The following is a 24856-nucleotide window of genomic DNA, read 5'->3' on the forward strand; positions in this document are numbered from 1 at the left end:
GGCGAGTGGCACGTATTGATATTCTTGAAAATACAGTCAAGTCCTTGGAGGCGAAGTTGACTGATATAGAAGACAAATCTAGGCGTTCTAATTTGGTGGTTTTCGGCATACCGGGAGAAGCACAAGAGACCGATTCTATGTTAAAATCTAAAATCTTAGACGATGTATCTTCAAAGAAACTTGACGTTCAGTGTAAATCAATCGGCAGAATTCACCGTCTTGGTAGACCCGGTAAAAAACGTCCTGTAATCATTTATTTTCAAGACTATAACGAAAAATAACAAATTCTAAAGAATGCCTACAAACTCAAAGGCACTGTCATATCTTTGCAAAATGATTACTCGCACACCACATTAAGAAAGCGCAAGCTCCTGTGGGACAGTGCGAAATTGGAAAAACAGCAGGGAAAAAAGGCAGTCTAAAGGATGACAAGCTACGTGTCAATGATGACACATTTATCTGGGACGACACCCAAAATGCTAGAATTAATATTCGGACCCACGGATCTTCTAAACAGAACTGGCTTGCCCACGAGGTCTGCAAGGAACTACGTCTACTTAATATCAACGCGCGCAATATTGTAAATAAAAGTGACCAACTCGAGGCAATTATTTTAGGATACGCCCCTCACATAGTGGTGATAACCGAGACATGGTTACATGATGATATTGACGATACGGTTGTTTTCCCCCCTTCTTATCGGGCTTTTCGTCGTGACAGGAATACCAGAGGAGGAGGAGTAACTATTTTGATCAAAGACGATATTCCAGTCGTGCTTTTACGTCAGCCTGAAAATATTGAATGCTTTACTTTAAAGATTACATGCTGGAATATTTCATTGTTGGTGTTTGGCTTGTACCGCCCTCCTTATTCATCTCCTCAGTTCTTACATGACCTCTGTGAACACATGTCTTCATTTTCTCATGGCAAAATTTTTCTTGTTGGAGATTTCAACCTGCCTGAAATAGATTGGGTGAATGAATACCCTGGTCCCGACTTAAATACAAATTTTTATTATATAAGTAATATCATTTTGTACCACAACTTGAGGCAGGTTGTCAATCAACCGACACGTGTTCATGGTACGTCAGCTACGGTACTTCATCTTGTCTTTGTCAGTCGAACAATCGGTGATTTTTCTGTATCGGTTAAACCAGGTATATCTGATCACCACATGGTGTATTTTTCCTGTCCAATACAGTCTTGTAGCACCAATCCATGTAAAAGGGTGACTGTTAAAGATTTCTCGCGCGCCAGAGACGAGAGTGTGTTGGACTTCCTTGATTTTAGTCTCAACAGTTTTCATGGTGACGATGTTATCAGTCTTTGGAAAAAGTTTATAAACATGTGCATGTACTGTATTAATAGTTTTATTCCTGAAAAAACAAAGAAAATAGCAAAGAAAAATCCCTGGATGACGCGAGAAGCGCTGCAACTAAAAAGAAAGATTAAACGCTTAAGACGACAAGGCGCTTCTCGTGATACTATTCTAAATATTCAACCTAAATTAAATGAAATAGTGAAAAATGCAAAAGAAAGGTACTTCCAGCATACGCTGCCAGGTTTTATGCGAAATGCCCCGGAAAAGTTTTGGAGGTACTTAAAAGAAAAAACAAGGTCTATTGACCAAATTGTACACGAGGGATCCCTAGTTGTCGAGAAGCAAAGCATTGCTGATCATTTTAACAAATTTTTTCGCAGTGTTTTTTCCCGTTCTTATGATATGCCGTTAATAAAACATATGCCCCACGTTGTACCACCCGACATAGTATCGCAACCAGGGGTAGTTTCTATGTTGCTCAATCTGAAAACTAAGTCATCACCTGGTCCAGATGCCTTACCGAATGCTTTTCTGCGCAGATATGCAGAAAAGTTGTCCCATTTTTTAGTTGTCATTTTTCATGCATCGTTATATTCTGCAGTTCTTCCTAGCGATTGGTTGTGGGCACGTGTCGTACCTGTGCCTAAGAAAGGAGATGCAACACTTTTAACTAACTATCGTCCGATTTCACTAACATCCTCTTCGTGCGAGCTGCTTGAACATATCATAGCGAACGAGATTAACAAATTCCTTTCTGATAGAAATATTCTCTCTAACTACCAGCATGGCTTTCGTAAAGGCTTTTCTACGGTTACCCAACTGACTTCTATCGTTCACAATTTTGCGTCTGTCCTTGACAAATCTGGGCAAACTGATGTAGTTTTTTTAGATTTTAGGAAAGCGTTTGACCTTGTTTCGCACTGTAACCTTATAAAAAACTCGAAATGATTAACTTGCCAGCATATTTAATTAATTGGATTTCTGCCTACCTGACTAACCGTAAGCAAGTTGTTGTTATTGATGATAAATGTTTTTGGTGAACTTCCGGTAACTTCGGGAGTCCCACAGGGCAGCATTTTAGGACCTTTGTTATTTTTAATTTATATTAATGACATCACTGACACAATTACAGAGACCGTTCAAATCAGATTGTTCGCCGATGACTGTGTGGTGTTCAATGAAATAGCTTGCAGTGACGACCAAGCTGCACCTAATTCTAACCTTCAAAATATCGTATCCTGGTGTGGAAAATGGAATATGGAATTAAAGGCAGAAAACTCTCTCTATATGAAAATCACCAAAAAGGTTAAAAAGTTATCCTTTCCATATAATATCGCTTCCAAAGCCCTAATTGAAGTTAATCAATATAAGTACTTAGGTGTTACTATTACTAACAATTTTTCCTGGAATACGCATATCTCTAACATCTGCAAGTCGTCTTTCCGTAAGCTCTGCTTTTTGAGGCATAAATTAAAACAGGCTCCCCACAACACTCGTCTAACAGCTTATTACTCGCTAATCCGTCCAAACTTAGAATATGCATGTACTGTGTGGGACCCTTACACCAAACGTAACACTGACGCATTAGAAATGATACAACGCAAAGCAATAAGATTCATTTTCTCCAAATACCGTTCAACTGATTCCCCATCAACCCTAATGCTAACTAATAGCATTCCAACTTTACAACTACGGTGTAAAATTCTCAGACTAAAATTTATGTTCTTGCTGAAAAATAACCGTTTATTCCTTAACCCGCAGCCTTTCATAACTCCGCTTGAAGCACGCCGGACAAGACATCGCCACGCTGAATCCCTAACGCCTTATAGCACTAAAACCAACGTACTTAAGTATCCATTTTTTCCGCGTACAAAAACAGACTGGAACAACTTGCCTTGTGAACAGCTGTCCAATATTGACGCTATTGCTCAGTTAAGATGTTAAGTTTTTTATGCTTTGTATATGCCTTGTGTATACCTTTCTGTTCTTGCCTTGTATATGCTTTGCATATGCTTAGTTTTTATGCCAACTTTTGTATTGTTTCTTTTCCCGTTCCATACTTACAATGTTGTTTCCCTCTGGTTATTATAATGTGTACTTCCCATGCCCCTCCTGCTTGGGCCCTTACCTGGGCCTGCAGTATGTCATAAATAAATAAATAATATTCTTTCACAACATAGAAAACAGATTTAAGTTTGTGTCATGACACTGTGACGAGTCGATGTGCAATACACAATGTCACCCGCATGTGCGTAGCAAGCAGGCATAAGTGGGCCTGGAGGTTTTGACGAATTTTTCGCATGTAAGAACATTCTTAGTAATGATATATTCTAGTTTTAGGTAAGGAGTAGACTGGTCTTTGGGACCAAAAAGTGACAAAAAAACTCATTTTTTAAGATTGACATATTCGGTTTTCGCAAGTATTTTTCTATATCTCTGCCAATTTTGACACACCGGGAAGTGGTAATTTTTTTCTAATGTCATTCTAATTGTCCCAATTCTTGGTGCTGTTAACATGATTGATTGATTGATATGTGGGATTTAACGTCCCAAAACCACCATATGATTGTGAGAGATGCCGTAGTGGAGGGCTCCGGAAATTTTGTCCTCCTGGTGTTCTTTAATGTGCACACAAATCTGATCACACGGGCCTACTTCATTTCCGCCTCCATCCAGAATGCAGCCGCCGCAACCGGGATTCAATCCCACGATCCGCAGGTCAGCAGGCGAGTACCATAGCCACTAGACCACCACAGCGGGGCGTGCTGTTAACATGCAGGACCTGCGGAAAAATGGGTAACCGACTTGAAGGCTTCTTTATAGTTTGCCTGAACCTATGTTAGAAGCTCTGCAATACATTTATGAACACCTTTATGATGATTGTGACACATGGGCACCATGGTTGTTACTTTTCGAAGAAGCTGTGTGTTTTCTGTATTTCTTTTTCATTTTTCTCACAAATGTAATTTTAAGACTATTCAATTTTGCGGCCTCAATATCTTTACAGCTAGGGCAGGTACAAAAATATTTCTTGTTGCAATGGAAACCTGTATGTGTATAGAATGCAAGTATGGGAGCAGAACTTGAAGCAAAAGCCTTTTTAATTATTACTAATCAAAATTGTAACACGATTCAGACTGCTTTTGAAATTAGATAGTTAATTTTGCTATAAAATAACCAAGACAGGCCCAAAACACAAAAACTCTTGCATACTTTCAATCTATAGTCATTAATCTTTGTTGGCATATCTTAAATATCATCTATTTAAGCACTTTTTTTCTATGGTGGCCTTAAACAATAGGGAGTGAATCCTGTGCAGTTTGATCAAGATCACTGAAGAAATAAACAAAAATTGTCTAAGACCACTCTGCCCCCTTAAAGGAGAAGGCTACTTCGGAAACCGAACTTTTTTATTTTTTGAAATATCTTAATGAAAATTTCAGGGCATGTTTACTTTTTTAAAGCTAAATAAACTGCAAAGTTTCATGAAGTTCTGTACAAGGGTTCTAGAGTTACTTAGGTCTAACTGGATGGTTCACTTGTGTGCCTGAGCAGTGCCTCCTCCATTTCCTTCCGTATCCGGGCGGCACGAAAACTGTTATACGTTATGCAGCACATCTTTAATGAAGAAATGAGCCTTTATTAAAGAATATTGTACTATCAATATACTTAGTGGTGTAATAACCTAGCCGTACGAAAAACTAGAAGCAGTATGTAATTGAATAGGAAATCTGATATGAAGAAAAATTGCAGAAAGTTTACACGTCAAAGAGGCTCTAGGTGGTGTTGGCTTTGCAGTAAGAAATGTATGTGCTGTCATTGGTTTCTAGTTAAGAAATATGTCCTGGTGGGCAAATAATAGTTACAACTGAATAAACAATGTACTTTTCTGGTAGACGAGTTTAAAGGAAAAACAAGTGATTTTCGGGGAGTGCATAGGATTTGGCATTTTTATATTAGTGTCATTAGTGAACCTTACACAGTGCATTAATAGAAAAGTGCCCGTGTTCAAATGCCATGACATATGCCATTCTTTAAGGGTGATGAAGATAGCTCATGAAGGCCTTCTGTCTTGTCAGCAGGGGCAAAGAAAGACAACAGACCTTGTCTTTATGGAGTTTTATTGGCCAGGTGTGCAGGCGGATGTCATACGCATCGTGAAGTCATGCGAAATATGTCAACAGACTATGCTGAAACACCTCATCGGAAGAGTCGCATTGGGATTATGCCTATCATAGACACATCATTTTCATCAGGTCACCATCAATATTATCGGTCCTCTGTGCCCAACGTCATCCAAGGGCAACAAGTATGTCTTAACGATGGTAGACCTTGCTACGAGTTATCCGGATGCGATGGCACAACCGAGAATCGAGACAAAGCGCATAGCGAAACTAGCAGAGATGTTCTCCCGTGTTGGAGTGCCACAAGAAATAGTCAGCGACTCTGGAAGATCTTTCACTTGAAGTCTTATGCAAGAAATTAGTCGGCTACTTTCGTTTCGGCAGCTACCCATAACACCACATCACCCCATGGCCAACAGATTTGTGGAGAGTTTTAACAGCACCCTTTAAGAAATGATCCACCACATGTGCTAAGAACGGCCTCGACACTTAGACAAATATTTGGCTCCCCTACTCTTCACCTACTGGGAAGTTCTGCAAACGAGAATTGTATTCTCGCAATTCAATCTCCTCTACAGTAGATTTTTACGCGGGCCAATTTTCATTTTTAAGGAACTATTGACAGGGGTGAGCATCAATCCCGACAGGAAAACAACATACGGGTATGTTGTCAATCTCTAGGAGTGACTGCAGGACACATGCAAGGTGGCCCATGAAGAACTCCACAAAGCCAAGATTAGGCAGAACAGATGTTACGATAGGAAAGCAAGAGTTCGTCAGCTATCACCCGGAGATAAGGTATTGCTACTGCTATCATCAGATAAAAACAAGTTAATATTGACATGAAAAGGACCCTTCACGATCGTCGAAAAATGCTATCAGTATGGCTATGTGATATATTTCGGGGCTTGGAGAAGCTTATTTCGCACTAAAATTCTCAAAAAATAAGATGAAAGTGAGGCCGATAATGAAGTACAAACGAAATGCTGCTGCAATTGTACAGTCATACACTGCGGACGAGCGAGAGATTTCCTTTCTTGCTCTGCATCAATGGGAAAAATACCAAAATGTGTTAGTGGCGACTGACTTGAGGAAGCTGCAGACAGACCAAATTAGTGAACTTCTGAGGGAGTTCCATGACGTGTTTCGGATGTGCCGGGCAAGACGAACGTTGTCGAGCGCGAGTTATATTCCAATAGTTGTCGTCAAGAAGAAAGATGGGAACAGACGACTTTGTATTGATTTTAGACAGCTCAATCAAATTGTAACTGACAATGAACCAATCCCTCAAGTAGACATGACGGTTGTCTAACTCGGTCAGAGCCGGTACTTCGATTATACGAAAAGCTACTGGCAGGTGCCAATGCACGAATTATTGAAGGCCGCATTTCAGTCTTCTTCTGGCCTTTACCAGTTTAGGTTCATGCCTTTGGGAATCAAGACCGCACCTGTGAAGTTCACTCGCTTCATGAGAAGAGTGGTCGAAAGCATACCTTATATAATTTTTTTTATCATTGGCTAGTTGCCACAGAAACTTGTGATGAACACATCGCAATGCTCACGCAGTCCTTACAGCATATCAGAGCTGCATTATTGACAATTAAACCCTCCAAAAGTGAGGTCGGCCTCAAAACAGTAAAATTCCTAGGTCACATTGTCGGACATAACATTCTTCGCCTTCAGATAGAGACATTACACAGGATCCAGCCCGCAAAGAGGCCACAACCAAAGAAGAAAGTTCGGTGAATTCTAGGCCTCACTGGATACTACAGAGAATTCGTGCCTAATTACGCCAAAGCAACCACCCCATTAACTGAACTTACTAAAAAGGAGGTGCCCAACAAGGTTACCTGGGATGAATCTCACCAGCAAGCTTTCGAAACGCTGCGACAGCTCCTATCGTCCTGTAAATGTTACGAGCTCCAGACTTTTAGAGCCTTTTATACTGTGAACGGAGTGATTACGGAGTTAGACAAGGAGAGCAGAAAAGTGGGTCTTAAAATTAATCTGCAGAAAACGAAAGTAATGTACAACAACCTCGGCAAAGAGCAGCGCTTCGAGATAGGTAATAGTGCACTTGAAGTTGTGAAAGACTATGTCTACCTAGGGCAGGTAATAACCGCAGAGCCGAACCACGAGATTGAAGTAACTAGAAGAATAAGAATGGGGTGGAGCACATTCGGCAAGCACTCTCAAATTATGACAGGTAGATTGCCACTATCCCTCAAGAGGAAGGTATATAACAGCTGTATCTTGCCGGTACTTAGCTACGGAGCAGAAACCTGGAGACTTACAAAGAGGGTTCAGCTTAAATTGAGGACGACGCAGCGAGCATTGGAAAGAAAAATGGTAGGTGTAACCTTAAGAGACAAGAAGAGAGCAGAGTGGATTAGGGAACAAACGGGGGTTAAGGATATCATAGCTGAAATCAAGAAGAAGAAATGGACATGGGCAGGGCATGTAGCGCGTAGACAGGATAACCGCTGGTCATTAAGGGTAACTGACTGGACTCCCAGAGAAGGGAAGCGGGTTAGGGGGAGACAGAAGGTTAGGTGGGCCGATGAGATTAAGAAGTTTGCGGGTATAAATTGAAAGCAGCAAGCACAGGACCGGGTTAACTGGCGGAACATGGGAGAGGCCTTTGTCCTGCAGTGGACGTAGTCAGGCTGATGATGATGATGATACTGTGAACAGGCACCTCTTTAACCAGCATTGGAGCTGTCTTAATGCAACGGCATGCAGGTGTGCTACACCCAGTGACCTACGCCAGCCGTAAACTGCTACCACGTGAAGCCCTGTACCCAACTGCTGAGAGGGAAGCACTGGCGCTTGTATGGGCCATTCAAAAGTTCCACGTTTACCTTTTTCGCAAGTCTTTTGTGCTACAGACTGATCACTAGCCTCTCGCCCACATAAATTTTGCAAGGCATATGAATAGCCGAGTGCTTTGCTGGAGTCTGCTATTAACGGAGTACGATTTTACAGTGATGTACATTCAAGGATCCCTGACACCAATTTTGGAAACTCGAAGTGCTTGTGTTGTTTGAGAATCCTGCATGCGGGTGCACTCCTGACTGATCATCAGTGACGAGCGCTGCCTATGAGATATTTTTATTTGGGTTTTAAAGAAAGGGTACATGTTCGTTCAAGTATGCTGGTGCAATTGACATTTTATGTGGTTTGACGTAGACCCGTGATACTTTCGGGACGTTGCAGAGGTCAAGCACATAGGCGTACCAGATGGGGGGAGGGCAAGGGGGGCGGGAGTAGGGAGATGAGCCCCCCCCCCCCTATTTTTCATAGAGCTCACTGTCAGCTGCACGCTGGAAAAACCAACAACTAAAGGGAAGCTTTCCTTCACCACAGTAATCACTCCATTATATTGTTATGAAGAAAAGAAAATGTTACCAGGGAATGTTTATTTATAGTAAAATGTTTTCTAAATTTCTGCTGTGACTCTTGTCCTTGAATGTTCTTTGCGGTGCGGGCCTTGTGCTGTAGCATTGCAAGGCGGGCTACAGTACAAGATGCGAAAGCGTCTTGTATTTGCTTTGTTATAAATAAAAACGATCAATTGTTTTATGAACCGGTCGGAGCATTCTATGCTTCAAAAAAGTTGTTTTTTTTGACCAAATATGAATAGTGTCATCGCTACATTATTGAAGCTGCTGTGAGCTGACGATTGTGTCGAATCTTTCTAAATGCTCTAGTTCTGCCGTACTAGAAGCATCGCAAAAAGGTTTGCGCTTTTGTCTCTGATAAATCTGATCAGACTTGCTTACAGCAACTAGGAGTTAATGGCAGCTGTTTGCAAAGTGTGAAGCAGTGGACTCGAGTACAGTGGGAAGCTCAGCTTCCAAGCATACACCGCAGCCTGACCCACCGGACCAGAATGAAGGTGAGAGATCAAGGTTTTTTGCACGATGAAGGCCTAATTAGCAGTTGGGACAGGTGACCATGCGTATTCGAGAAAAACCCATCATCGAGCGCGCCTCCATTCTGCCGAAAGTCGGCATTTTCAAAGTCGTCGCACCAACATACGACACGAGGCGTCGCTCACCCTACTGGTACCCTTCATGCTTCGCCTTGCGTACATGGTCCTCCACCTGATTTTCTACCACGCAGCTCTTCAAAGGCTCCCAACGGTAGCTATTTGAGTCATAAAAACACCTTGTTCACGACAAACCAGCTGACGCATGGGGAAAATACCGAACAACGCCTTTACGACTCGAATAGTGAAAATCAGTCTTCACGCATTGGAGCAGCTTACTCCCCATCTTACACTTGGCCCACCTCCTGGTTTTCCATTGCTTGGCTCTTTCATGGCTCACAACTGTCATCTCACATCTAGCACGCTCAGAACGGTCGGGATAGAGCTGGGGAGCTCGGACAATGCTACGCCAAGCCCTGGACTTACCGTTCAGATACATGCGCCAGAACAGCTCCCATCGTTAGTTGCTCAGAAAGAGAGCCATTCACAACTGAAATCTGACCGAACCACACCGGTTGCGGTGTTGCCGTTCAGTGCGCAGCCACCTAAAACTCCAAACACAAAAGACTCAGACGCATCGAATGTCGCATGCTACCATGCGCAAGAACCACTGATAGTGAACAGCAAGGACGAAGCCCCTGATGAACTGCCTGTCTACTATGAATGTTTCTCGTCGCAAGACTTCTTTTATATGGCACCGCATACTTGCCAAAATCTTCACTTCGAACCTGGTAATGCCACATCACCTGTAGTACCCTCATGCAGTGCTCAATTTAGGAATCGAACCGATTCAGAAGTAAATCATACACCAAACGTCGTACGCAGTTGTCTTTCAGAAGCGTCCGTAATAAACCACGTCACTGAAGCCTCTGAAGAGCATGCTAGCAAAAATTTCACACCACCAACCATGCCCCATAAGCGAAACCCCAGTGCACAATACACCAGCTGTCTACAAGACACGTCAACTTGTGATAGAAATTAATGTCCAATTCTGCAAGAGGTTCTACTACGGTGATCTTCTGAAAAATGTCAGCAAAACAAACAAAGTCAAGCCCACAAACTCAAGCGACCACAAGAGAGACTGAAACGAAGGCTTCTACGAACGCGAAATTCAACGGAAGCACACCCACCAATTGAAAAACAGTGGAAAATAAGATCTCCAACCCAAAACTATTCTAAGACGTCCAATTTTCTCGCACAATAGAAAGTAGCCAGAGACGCTCCCTGCGCCTGCAGTTACAAAGACCGCAACACCATGAAAAACGCCAAGAAAGATGCGGAAGCACTTATTGCATACCGCCACCACGCAGGCAGCACGTCATCACAATCTGTCAAGAAGCACGCATTCTAGAACCAAAGCATCTGTCGTAGCCACGACTTAGCATACAACGCATAAGACATCCGACCTTACCACACGACAAGGACTTCTAACCTTGTTTGTTCCTCACTACTAACACAGCTGTGTCATCATCGTTTTCCACGCTCAAGGCATGGTTATGCTCTTTCGAATGCAATAGCCAACCTCGCCCACCTGAGGTCTCCTAGATATTACCGAATTGCCTTTCCTGTGAACGTTTTTGTGCAAGTGCATGGAACTACCGTGTGACATTGAACCACTGCATTTTCTGGCAATCTTTTTTTCTTATGAGACTCCACTTGTTCATGCTTTATAGGTTCTAGCTCGCGCATTCTTTCGGGGGGAGGGGGAATCATGTGACGTAAGAAGTTAGCGATAGTTGGTAGAAGCCGATGAAGAAGTGCTTTGAAATAAACATGGCGTATGATCCAGGCCACGTCTCCCACATCTAGCGTCATATATATATATATATATATATATATATATATATATATATATATATATATATATATATATATATATATATATATATATATATATATATATATATATATATATACGTATATATATTGTTGCGCATGCCTGGGAAGAAAACGAAGATGGGTGAACAGATTGGCTGCCCGAAGCTGGAGGAAGAAAGAAGACAACGACACTGCGATCATCAACCTGTTGGCTGCTCCGGCGCTTCTCTTTGCGACCAAAATAAACGGCCCCCTTCAGCCGTCTGCGCCCTGGTCCTCCTTGTGCGTAACAGATTGGTGGAGGTGCTGGGTAAGACAAATCCAACGCGGGGAGCTTCACTTCCAGGACTTCGCCACAGCCGCCGTCTTGGCCCAAGATCAGTCATCTAGCGCTTCAAGGCCAACTACAGTGGGTTCCGTGCCCTACTACCGAGCCCCACCAACCTTCGGAGGAAAATCGGGAGAAGATGTCGACGCGTGGCTCGTCCAGTACAAGCGAGTCAGCAAGTCCAACGGCTGGGATGCCGCCGCTCAGCTCAGTAATGTGGTCTTCTGCCTTACGGATACTACGCTTGTGTGGTACGACAACCACGAGGACACACTGCCGACGTGGGACGTTTTTGTGGCGGAGCTGAAAGCTTGTTTCGGCGACTCGAGCATCAAAAGAAAGCGGGCTGAGCAGACATTGTCTCAACGGGCGCAGCTACGAGGTGAGACATGTACCACGTATACAGAGGATGTGCTGAAGCTTTGCAAGGTGGTCAATGATCAGATGTCAGAAAAAGACAAAGTAGGGCATTTGCTGAAAGGCATAGCCGAAGATGTCTATAATTTTCTCATCGGAAAAGAGCACCTGAGCTCGGTGTCCGACGTGATTCGGCATTGCCGAACTTTCGAACAGCTTAAAATGCGCAGGATTGCTCCAAAGTTCGGCCGGCTCACAAATGTTACAACGGTTGCCAGCATCGACGCGAGCTCCTGCCCAGACCTGTCCTCGACGATTCGACAGATCGTTCGCGAAGAACTTTTTCGCTATAGAGAACAGACACACTCAGCAGTTGATCACCATTCTATAAATGACCAACATTCGGTATATGTGCCACGTGAGGCTGTGCCTGCGCCGCCGCCTTTTACGACCCCTTGGCAATCGATGATCAGTGCAGCAACTGTTGAGTACAGCGCACCCCCACAACCAAGGAGAGCACCACGCTTGCCTGGTCCTCGCCATGACCGGCGCCCTCAGCGTCCGCCTTCTTCGCGACGCCCAGTCTATCCTTATGATATACGGGACGAACCAAACCACTACGCCAGGGAAGACGATGTTCGATTCATCGACGAACAAACAGAATTTTGACCTCTCATGGTTTGCTACTCCTGTGGTGTTCCAGGACATATTTCGCTATTTTGCAACCGTCGACGTGTAGTCCCACGGTATGGCCACCCACCACACTTTGCACGGGCTTCCGAACGACTTCGCGACGACCCGCGAGCAACGTACTATGGCCCACCCCAACACTCCACATGATCGTCTGATCGACCACACGACGACCCTAGGGCAACACACCTGCTGCCTCGTGAAGACTACTGGACATGCAGCTTCCGGAACCACTCCCCTACATCTGACAGGAGCTTGACGCCTCCACCGCCTCGTTTTCCCCGTTCTTCTTCACCACGGCGTCACAACACGTCTCCTTTGCCACAGGAAAACTAGCAAGCGCAGCCGATGGAGGTGAGGTCGCCGGAGACGTGCTAATATCAAAAATACCTCCTGTGTTGATGCTCAAAAACAAAGTACGTGTTTTTGTTGACGATGTGCCTGTGATGGCTTTGGTGGATACGGGGGCGACCATTTTGGTCATGAGTGCGTGTTTTAAAGATACACTGGGGCGGAAGGTTTTATTTAAGTGGAATCAAGCTTGGAAGTTTTGCGGAGTGAGTGGTGAGGCACTGCATCCTGTTGGTGTGTGTCAAGCTGACGTGTTTCTCGGAGGCCGCGTTATCCCAACGGAGTTCGTGATTATTCCGCAGGCGACACATGATGTTATTTTGGGTATGGGCTTTTTGAGGGAGTGTGGTGCGACTGTCGACTGCCGCACAGGGACACTAGTCTTGAGTTATCACGTTCCGCCAGCACTCTTGGAAAACCCAGTGGATGGTGAGACGGTATTGTGTGTCTGTGGCGACACTATCATACCACCGTTATCAACCGTTCATGTACCTGTTGGTTGCAGTGGCAGCTATTCCGCCAAATTTGATGCCAACGTAGAACCAGTGTACACCAACTGCATGAAAAAGAATGTGTTGATCCCACATTGTGTGGTGTTGATCAGACGTGAACGCGCTGGTTTATGGACTGTCAATTGCTCTACAGAACCCGTTATATTACCAGATGGTCTAAAGTTAGCCGTCGTCAGTGGACAACACGAAACCTTACTGGTGACCGAGCTTAGAGATGCGCCGGAAGAGCATCGTAGTCACAGTTTTGAAATGGCTCTTCTGTCAATGGTGAATAAGTCGCTGAGCACAAGTGAACGCCGAACATTGGTCAATGTACTTTCGAAGCACGTCTCTGCATTCGACTTTGCGCAGAAAGACAAAGCGCCCCTAATCCCTGCTTCTCTGACATGTCACACTATCAACACGGGTTTGGCCAATCCGATTAGACAAAAGCCATACCGTATTTCGCCATCCGAGCCGCAGATTATTAATGAGCAGGTGAACGAAATGATTGAAAACGGTATCATTCAAGATTTGGTAAATCCATGGGCAGCTTCAGTAATTCTCGTTAAAAATAAAGACGGATCCTGGAGATTTTGCGTCGATTCTCGCCTATTGAATGCTGTAACAAAAAAGACGTGTACCCACTTCCACGTATTGATGATGCCATAGACTGTCTACATGCGGCCTCTTACTTTGGCTCTGTAGACTTAAGATCAGGCTACTGGCAAATTCTCATGCACCCTGCAGATAAAGAAAAGACAGTCTTTGTAACTCCTGACGGCCTTTTTGAATTCAACGTGATGCCATTTGGAATGTGCAATGCGCCGGCGACGTTCGAGCGATTTATGGACACTGTTCTTCGTGGCTTGAAGTGGAGCATTTGCATGTGCTATCTCGACGACGTCGTCATCTTTGGCCACACCTTCAGCGAACACAATTCACGTCTGGATACTGTACTGACTGGCATAAAAAACGCTGGCCTTGATCTTAACGCAAATAAATGCCACTTAGGAGACCGACAAACCCTTGTTCTCGGACATCTATCCGATCAGGAGGGCATCCGTCCAGATCCCCAGAAGACAGCAGCCGTTGAAACGTTCAATGTGCCGCGCTCTGTGAAGGAGCTCCGCAGTTTTTTGGGCCTTTGCTCCTATTTTCGCCGCTTTATACCTACATTTGCTGATATCGCGTATCCGCTGACATGTTTGCTACGGAAGAATACTCCCTTAGAGTGAACTCCGGAGTGCGACTCCTCTTTTCGTCAACTGAAGTTCCACCTGACGTCGCGGCCTGTTCTTCAACACTTCAACCCATCAGCTCCAACCGAACGGCACACGGATGCCAGCGGCATAGGAATTGGTGCCGTCCTAGTTCAACGCTATGGTAACCGCGAGCACGTGATTGCATACGCAAGTCGCTCCTTGAGTAGGCCTGAGCTGAATTACACTGTCACAGAACAAGAATGCCTCGCGGTAGTATTTGCAATTCAGCGGTTTCGGTCTTACCTATATGAACGCCCATTTACAGTCGTAACCGACCACCACTCATTGCGTTGGCTTGTCAACCTTCGGGGTCCTTGCGGCCGTCTAGCGCGCTGGGCAATTCGGCTCCAAGAGTATAACTTCATAGTCTCGTACAAAAGTGGTCGACGACATGCCGACGCAGATTGCCTTTCGCGCATGCCACTGAGCATTACAGAGTGTGACGCCGATGACCTCGATCACCTCATAGCTTCTGTGTCACCAAAGTTTCCCGACCTCAGTACTTTCAAAGATGAAGAGCGAAAGGACACTGGGCTCTCATCGCTTTGCACAGCTCCTACGGCATGCCATTTCTGTGTACGCAACGGACTCCTATATAAGAACTTTTCCAGCACTGGCGCACGTTTCCTCCTGGTGGTGCCAGAAAGCCTTCGGACAGCGATTTTAGGTGCTATGCACGACGATCCTACGTCCTGATATTTAGGTTCTGCACGGACGATTTACCGTGCTAAGGAACGCTTTTATTGGCCAGGAATGCGACAGTCAGTCGAGGCGTATGTGGCCAGCTGCACACAATGTCAACGCCACAAACGCCCATCTACTGCTCCGGCTGGTCTTCTACAGCCCTTGCCACCTCCAAGCACACCTTTCCAACAGGTGGGCATTGACCTCATGGGCCCTTTTCCAAAGTCGGCTAAGGGCGATCGCTGGATAATTGTATGTGTCGATTACCTCACGCGCTACTGCGAGACGGTGGCCATACAAACCGCGACTGCCAGCGACGTCTCTGTGTTCCTGCTGCAGCACGTTATCTTCTGACATGGCCCACCTCACGTGATCATCAGTGATCGTGGGCCACAATTTACGGCAGATATAGTAGAAGAGCTGCTTCGATTGAGTGAGTCCCGCCTTCGTCACTCGTCGAAATACCATCCGCAAACAAATGGGCTCACGAAGTGCACCAACCGAACAATTGTAAACATGCTCTGTATGTATGTGGCATCCGACCACAAGAACTGGGCTGACGTGCTACCATTTATAACGTACGAATTCAGCACCGCTAAGCACGAGACAACAGGCTGTAGCCCCTTTTTCTTTATGTACGCACGACCGCCACGGCACACACTCGACACAGTTTTGCCATTCTCGGCGCACGAGAACCTCTCAGTCACCGAAATCCTCTGCCTTGCAGAAGAGGCGCGTCGTATGGCTCGTCTACGCACTTTAGCATCACAGGAAAAAATTGAAGGTACGCTATGACGTCCGTCACCGGCCTGTAACTTATCATCCAGGCGACTTAGTGTGGCTGTGGACTCCGGTACGAAGACGCGGGTTATGCCAAAAGTTCTTGGCCACATACGACGGACCGTTTGTTGTTCTCGACAAAATCACGGAAGTCACATACACAATAGCTCGTCTCACGAGAAGTGGCAGAAGAGCCGCTAAAACCCAAGCAGTTCATGTCGCTCGACTGAAGTTGTACACACCAAGGTGAATCAGTTACCTCGCCCGGCGGGCTTCGTCTGCGAGGGGAGGAATGTTGCGCATGCCTGGGAAGAAAACGAAGATGGGTGAACAGGCTGGCTGCCCAAAGCTGGAGGAAGAAAGAAGACGACGACACTGCGATCATCAACCTGTTGGCCGCTCCGGCGCTTCTCTTCGCGATCAAAATAAACGGCCCCCTTCAGCCGTATACGTCCTGGTCCTCCTTGTGCGTAACAATATATATTTCCACGTTCCATTTCACAAGTTTTTGTTATCGTTCCGAAACACCACACGATTCTCGGCGCAAACCGCGCCTGCAGGTTTCGAGAAGGTTCCGGACTGTAGTAGATCATTTCGATAAGATCACGCCCACTGTGCGAACGGTACAGATTGTTCTGGAACCTTTGCCACCGCCAGCGATAACACTAGAACATTCGACGGCAAGGGTACAAATGCCGACGCGCTTCGCCGCTTGTCAGTTGTTGATCGAAGGCCGACGCTGCGTTCGCCGCTATCAGTCCGAGACTGCTATCTGTGCAAGACTGCTGCTGTAATTAGACTTTCCCTTTACCGGGCACAGGTTCGCCCAAATAAACAGTTAAATCTCAACACAAAGTTTCCTGTCTTTGGGCACGTCACGACCCCGTGACATCTGGTGGAGGTGCTGCTTCGTTCATGTACCGGACGCGCCCGTCAAGCCGTGAACCCAGCCCCCGTCGTGGAGAAGACACCGACGCCAACCAAGAACAGCGAACGAGCCGCCGATAGCAAGGTCTCCCACCGGAGTACGGCCTTCTACAAGACAAGGCGCGGAAGACCAAGACCATGACCTCGACTGCAGCGACAATGACAACCAGAGCGTCCCAGCCCGCGATCGTCATTCATCAACCCAGAGAACCACCAACGTTCCATGGCTCATCGTTTGAAGACCCGGAAACCTGGCTAGAAACATATGACCGTGTGGCCGCCCTCAACCACTGGGACAACGAAGAAAAGCTCCGTCGTGTGTACTTCTACCTGGAAGACACCGCAAGGACCTGGCTAGAGAATCGGGAGTCCACGCTCCGAACGTGGGATGTCTTCTGCGGCGCATTTCTGCAAACGTTCGCAAGCGTCGCTCGCAAAGAGAGGGCCGCTGCTCTACTCGAGACCCGGGTTCAGCTACCAAATGAAAAGGTTGGAATTTTCACAGAGGAGATGACCCGCCTATTCCGTCACGCTGACCCAGACATGCCTGAGGAAAAGAAAGTTCGTTTCCTCATGCGAGGGGTCAAACAGGAGCTCTTCGCGGGACTAATGAGGAATCCACCGAACACCGTCCAAGAATTTGTATCCGAGGCGACCACCATCGAAAAAACGCTGGACATGCGCACCAGACAGTATAATCGTCGCCTGACTCCAGAATGCGCTGCTGCTCAAGCCAGTGACTCCGACGGCCTGCGTGAAACGATCCGAGCGATCGTGCGGGAAGAGCTGCGCAAACTGTTGCCTTCGGCGCAGCCTCAAGTGGATTCGATCGCCGACATTGTGCGAGAAGAAGTCCGGCAGTCGCTTCGCATTCCCGAAACACCGCCGCCCGAGCCAGAAACTATGAGCTACGCCGCTGCAGTGCGCCACAACGCTCCTCCCCGTCCACGCCAAAGCGCCGCCCCGTCACACTTCCGTCGCCAGACGCCACCGCCGCCACCACCCCAACCGACGTCCTACCGTTCCCCAGCGGGCCAGCGCAGTGCACCGAGAAAAACGGACGTTTGGCGTGCACCTGACAACCGCCCGCTCTGCTACCACTGCGGCGAGGCCGGGCACACATACCGCCGTTGCCAGTACCGACAGATGGGACTGCGTGGCTTCGCCGTCAATGCACCGCGTCCGCAGCCAGGAGATCGGCCACGTGACATCGCCGACTACCTGGCAGGAACTCAATGGACACCACGAAGTCCTTCCCGTTCGCCGTCGCCCAGCCGCCGCATGTCACCGCACCCCCGGCAGTACTCTGGCCCAACGCGGGGCCGGTCTCCTAGCCCGTATCCGGGAAACTAAGGGCAGCAACCGATGGAGGTGCGGTTGCTGTGCGACGAACTACCGAAGATCCTCCGACGACGACGCCGACGCGACGGAGTTTTTTGAACACAACACCAACCAGGCAAAGCCCTGAAGGCAAAAGCTCACTTACCGAAGGTGGCCGGACGACGCAACATGGAAGCAGCGGAACAAGCCGACGCAGTCGTGACCCGACGCCACGCCCTAACTGTAATGCGAGACGGCGAACTAGCGACCTCGACGTTCTTATCGACGGCCACAGTGTGACTGCTCTCGTCGATACTGGAGCCGACTATTCTGTCATCAGTGCGTCGTTCGCCGCGAAGTTAAAGAAAGTTAGGACAGCTTGGAAAGGCCCTGAAATCCGCACAGCTGGAGGTCATCTCGTAACGCCTGCAGGAATCTGCACAGCGAGAGTCACCATTAACGGTCGTATTTATCCTACAGACTTCGTAGTCCTACAGCGTTGCTCGAGAGATGTCATCCTTGGCATGGACTTCTTATGCCTCCATGGTGCTGTCATCAACCTAAAAACAAAGTCGATAACGTTATCCACAGAAGAAGCACTACCGCCGCGCACGCCGTCAGGACACCATGCCTTGAATGTGCTGGAAGAACAAGTCACCATTCCGCCTCGCTCAAGCGTCATTATTTCAGTCGGCGCTCCTAAATCACCTGATTTGGAAGGCGTCGTTGAAGGCAGTCAGCATCTGTTGGTCACCCGAAATATTTGCGTCGCAAGAGGAATTGCAGAGCTGCGGGGAGGCAAAGCAATGGTTATGCTCACGAATTTCAGCAATGAGTACAAACATGTGAACAAAGAAACAACGGTCGCATACATCGAAGAAATTGTCGAAGCCACCAGTGCTTTCGCCCTCGCCGATTCTGCGGAACCTGCTCAGAGGAACCAAGCCCCTCCCATAGCTTTCGACGTCAATCCCAGACTTCCGAACGATAAGCAAGAACAGCTCAAGGCCCTGCTCCTGCAATACGAAGATTGTTTTTCGTCGTCATCGAAAATTCGGCAGACCCCAATCACGAAACATCGAATCATAACCGAAGGAAATGCCAGACCACTCCGTCAGAGTCCGTACAGGGTTTCGACGCGAGAACGTGAGGCAATGAAGAGACAAGTTGATGAAATGCTGCGAGATGACATTATTCAGCCGTCCAAGAGTCCGTGGGCATCTCCCGTGGTGTTAGTGAAGAAAAAGGATGGGACCCTACGTTTCTGCGTCGATTATTGCCGCCTGAACAAAATCACAAGAAAGGACGTGTATCCTCTCCCACGAATAGACGACGCACTTGATCGGCTCCATAACGCCAAGTACTTTTCGTCAATGGACCTCAAGACTGGCTATTGGCAAATCGAAGTCGACGAAAGAGACCGAGAGAAGACGGCGTTTATAACACCGGACGGCCTCTTCGAGTTTAAGGTGATGCCCTTCGGCCTTTGCTCAGCGCCTGCAACTTTTCAACGCGTTATGGATACAGTACTGGCAGGATTGAAGTGGCAGACTTGCCTTGTGTACTTGGACGACGTCGTCGTGTTTTCCTCGAGTTTTGACGAGCATCTTCGGCGCCTTGAAGCTGTACTTCAAGCCATCAAGACTTCCGGACTCACACTGAAGCCAGAAAAGTGCAGATTTGCGTATGAGGAGCTCTTGTTTCTGGGGCACGTTATCATCAAGTCTGGAGTTCGTCCCGATCCACGGAAAACAGCCGCCATCGCCGACTTCCCGCCGCCCACTGACAAGAAGGCCGTGCGCCGATTTCTGGGCCTGTGCGCCTATTATAGGCGGTTCGTGAAAAACTTCGCCCGCATCGCCGATCCTCTGACTAACCTTACCAAGGCCGACTCGGAGTTCAAGTGGGAAACGCCACAGCAATACGCTTTCCAGAAGCTTAAACATCGCCTCCAGACGCCTCCGTTACTTGCCCATTTCGACGAATTCGCCGAGACAGAAATACATACTGACACAAGCAGCGTAGGTCTTGGTGCCGTTCTTGTGCAGAGGGCTGACGGACTTGAAAGGGTTATTAGTTACGCCAGCAGATCGCTATCCAAAGCAGAAGCTAATTATTCCACAACAGAAAAGGAGTGCCTCGCCATCATCTGGGCTACGTCGAAATTTCGCCCCTACCTCTACGGCAGGCCCTTCAAAGTTGTGAGTGACCACCACGCCTTGTGTTGGCTAGCCACCTTGAAGGACCCTTAAGGTCGCCTCGCACGATGGAGCCTGAGACTTCAAGACTATGACATTACTGTCATTTACAAGTCCGGCAAAAAACACTCCGACGCTGACTGTCTCTCTCGTGCGCCTGTCGACCAACCGCTACCCGACGACTCGGATGACGACTACTTCTTGGGAACGATAACTACCGACGACTTCGTTGAACGACAGCGGGCTGACCCGGAACTTAAAGCCCTAATAGAATACCTCGAAGGCAGGACCGCCGAAGTCCCGAAGGTATTCAAACGCGCACTTGCGTCGTTCTTTCTACGAAACGGTCTTCTACAAAAGAAAAACTTTTCACCACTTCGAGCTAAGTACCTCCTTGTGGTGCCTTCAGCTCTGCGACCAGAACTCCTGCAGGCCCTGCACGACGATCCGACGGCAGGGCACCTCGGTGTTTCCCGCACGCTCGCGAGGATACAAGAAAGGTACTACTGGCCACGTCTTACCACCGACGTCACTCGTTATGTGAGGACATGCCGGGACTGTCAGCGACGCAAGACACCGCCGACAAGGCCAGCGGGACTTCTGCAGCCAATTGATCCACCTTGCCGACCTTTCCAGCAGATTGGTATGGACCTACTGGGGCCATTCCCGACGTCGGCTTTCGGTAACAAGTGGATCGTGGTAGCTACCGACTACCTCACCCGCTACGCCGAGACAAAAGCCCTGCCAAAAGGCAGTGCATCCGAGGTAGCTAAGTTCTTCGTCGAAAATATCGTCCTACGTCACGGCGCCCCGGAGGTCCTTATCACCGACAGAGGAACGGCATTCACTGCCGACTTAACTCAAGCGATCTTGGAATACAGCCAAACAAACCACCGGCGGACGACAGCTTACCACCCACAGACCAACGGCCTCACCGAGCGGCTTAACAAGACGATCGCCGACATGCTGTCAATGTACGTCGATGTCGAACACAAGACGTGGGACGCCATTCTTCCGTATGTGACCTTCGCATACAACACGGCGGTGCAGGAGACGACGCAGATATCTCCATACAAATTGGTCTACGGAAGGAGCCCGGCAACGACGCTCGATGCCATGTTACCCAACGTCACCGACGAAGAAAACCTCGATGTGAGCGAGTACTTTCAACGCGCCGAAGAAGCCCGACAACTTGCGCGTCTCCGTATCAAGAATCAACAGACGACCGACAGCCACCGTTACAACCTTCGACGACGCTTCGTGGAATACCAGCCCGGTGAACGTGTTTGGGTGTGGACGCCGATACGCCGACGTGGACTAAATGAAAAGCTTCTGCGACGGTACTTCGGACCGTACAAGGTGGTTCGACGTCTCGGCCCACTTGATTACGAGGTTGTCCCCGACGGCATCACGAACTCTCAACGACGCCGATCGCGACCTGAAGTCGTCTATGTCGCGCACCTCAAGCCGTTTCATGCACGTTAACAAACTGAAACAGTGTTTTTTATTATTGTTGTATTGTAATTTATTCATTGTACTTTCTTGCATTATTATTGTACCTTCATCTTTAGTTAAAGCATCGGGATGATGCCTTTTTTCAGAGGGGGGCAATGCCACGTTCCATTTCACAAGTTTTTGTTATCGTTCCGAAACACCACACGATTCTCGGCGCAAACCGTGCCTGCAGGTTTCGAGAAGGTTCCGGACTGTAGTAGATCATTTCGATAAGATCACGCCCACTGTGCGAACGGTACAGATTGTTCTGGAACCTACGCCACCGCCAGCGATAACGCTAGAACATTCGACGGCAAGGGTATAAATGCCGACGCGCTTCGCCGCTTGTCAGTTGTTGATCGAAAACCGACGCAGCGTTCGCCGCTATCAGTCCGAGACTGCTATCTGTGCAAGACTGCTGCTGTAATTAGACGTTCCCTTTACCGGGCACAGGTTCGCCCAAATAAACAGTTAAATCTCAACACAAAGTTTCCTGTCTTTGGCCACGTCACGACCCCGTGACAATATATATTGTCGCGGTACAACGCGAATAAAACACAGATACACCTTGGGACGACGAAAGCAGCGTGTGCTCAACAGCTGAGCCACAAGATCGTCTTCTTCGGCCTCGAGAGAAGCTAGAGGCTCACTACCTCGTGCCCACTAAATGCCCTATCATCGTTATCGTCCACATGTAGACACGCGTCATTTGCCTCTCTCTCAAAGAGCATCACCCCGATGCGCAGCCTGTAATGCAGTTTTTTTATAAAGTATCACGCAATCACTCGCTGACGTAAGGTTTCATGCGGACTACGTGAACGAGTTCAGGATGGTGCTGGCGACGCCTTGTACTATACGAAGAGTCGGGAACAATTTCGTAAGTGACATCGCTCAGTCGTCGCACAACTAGGTACGGTCCAAAGTATCTTCTTAAGAGTTTTTTGGAAAGTCCTCGTTTTTGTACGGGCGTCCAAACCCATACTTTGTCGCCAGTTTGGTAGACGACTGTTCTGCGGTGAGCATTGTAGCGGCCTGCATCGTATCTTGCTGCTGGCTGATCCGTAAACGTGCAAGTTGCCTAGCTTCTTCTGCGCGTTCCGTAAACGTGTCGGCGTCCGGGACGATGTCGTCGCCTTCGTGCGGTAACATTGCATCTAACATGGTTTATACTTCCCGTCCATGAACGAGGCTGAAAGGTGTCATGCGGGTCGTTTCTTGCTTGGCCGTGTTGTATGCAAACGTTATGTAAGGCAAGATTGTATCCCAATTTTTGTGTTCGACGTCTACGTACATCGAAAGCATGTCTTCAATGGTTTTGTTTAGACGCTCTGTCAGCCCGTTCGTTTGCGGGTGGTATGCGGTGGTCTTACGATGCGTTGTTCCACTCAGCATCAAAACATGGTCCAAAAGAGCTGCTGTAAATGCGGTTCCTTTGTCTGTGATTACGACGGTTGGTGCACCATGCCTCAGTACAATATTCTCGATAAAGAGACTTGCCACCTCCGCTGCTGTACCTCTCTGGATAGCCTTTGTCTCGGCATAACGGGTCAAATAATCCGTCGCGACAATAAGCCATCGGTTGCCTACAGTAGAAGTGGGGAGTGGGCCCAAAATGTCCATGCCGATCTGGTGGAACGGAGTCATTGGGACCTGTACGGTTTGCAGGAGGCCAGCTGGTTTAGTTGGCGGTGACTTGCGTCGCTGGCAGTCGAGACAGGTACGAACGTGGTGCTTCACGACTGTGGTTAGTCTTGGCCAGTAATACCTTTGCTGTACCCTGGCCAACGTTTTTGTGTAACCCAAGTGGCCAGAGGTAACCTCGTCGTGGCATGCTTTTAGTACTTCGGTGCGAAGAGCTGCTGCGACGACGAGTAGATAGGCAGATCCCGTCGACGAAAAATTTCTTTTAAAGAGTACTCCGCCACGTAAACAAAATGATGAGAACGCTCTTGCGAAAACTCTTGGCGCCTTCCGAGATCTGCCATCCAAGTAGGTAATTAAGCCAAGCAACTCAGCTTCGTCTCGTTGTTGCTGCGCAATGGTGGTCGTGTCGAGGACACCAAGAAATGATGTTTCCTCCTCCTCGAGTAGGGTTGCCGACTCAATGGGTGAACGGGACAACCAATCGGCGTCCATATTTCGCTTCCCTCACTTATGTACGACTGCCATATCGAATTCCTGTAGCCTGAGACTCCAACGCGCTAATCGGCCGGTAGGGTCTTTAAGATTAGTTAACCAACACAGTGAGTGGTGGTCGCTAATTACTTTGAAGGGGCGGCCATATAAATACAGACGAAATTTTGTAACCGCCCATACCACGGCGAGACATTCCTTCTCAGTCGCGGAGTAATTAGCCTCAGTGCGTGTTAACGCTCTGCTTGCGTAAGCGATTACCCTTTCTGTGCCCTCTTGCTGCTGCACAAGCACAGCTCCAAGACCAACATTGCTAGCATCGGTGTGAAGCATCGTAGGGGCTCTCTCATCGAAGTGGGCAAACACGGGGGGTGTTTGTAGTCGCTGGCGAAGATCGTTAAAAGCAGCTTCCTCTTTGTTATTCCACTCAAAGGTGACGTCTTCTCTCGTGAGGCGAGTTAGCGGTGATGCTATGCGTGCAAAGTCCGCGATAAATCGTCGATATATTCGCAGAGGCCGAGAAAGCATCTATAATAATAATATAATAATACGTTTATTTCATCATCATTGTGTACATGATGACA

At 47.6% G+C, this 24856-nt stretch overlaps 1 long non-coding RNA gene across 1 annotated transcript in view; it reads right to left on the minus strand.

Annotated features, from left to right (window-relative positions):
* Positions 1-3706: 3706 nt before the first annotated feature.
* Positions 3707-24856, minus strand: part of LOC142784020 (uncharacterized) — a 51029-nt gene continuing 29879 nt past the window's right edge. The window contains exon 3 of the long non-coding RNA XR_012888563.1: positions 3707-4103. This is a non-coding gene — a long non-coding RNA (uncharacterized LOC142784020). The remainder of the gene's footprint in view (positions 4104-24856) is intronic.

Source organism: Rhipicephalus microplus, unplaced genomic scaffold, assembly GCF_043290135.1.
Source record: "Rhipicephalus microplus isolate Deutch F79 unplaced genomic scaffold, USDA_Rmic scaffold_13, whole genome shotgun sequence".
In the NCBI taxonomy this organism is placed as follows: Eukaryota; Metazoa; Arthropoda; class Arachnida; order Ixodida; family Ixodidae; genus Rhipicephalus; species Rhipicephalus microplus.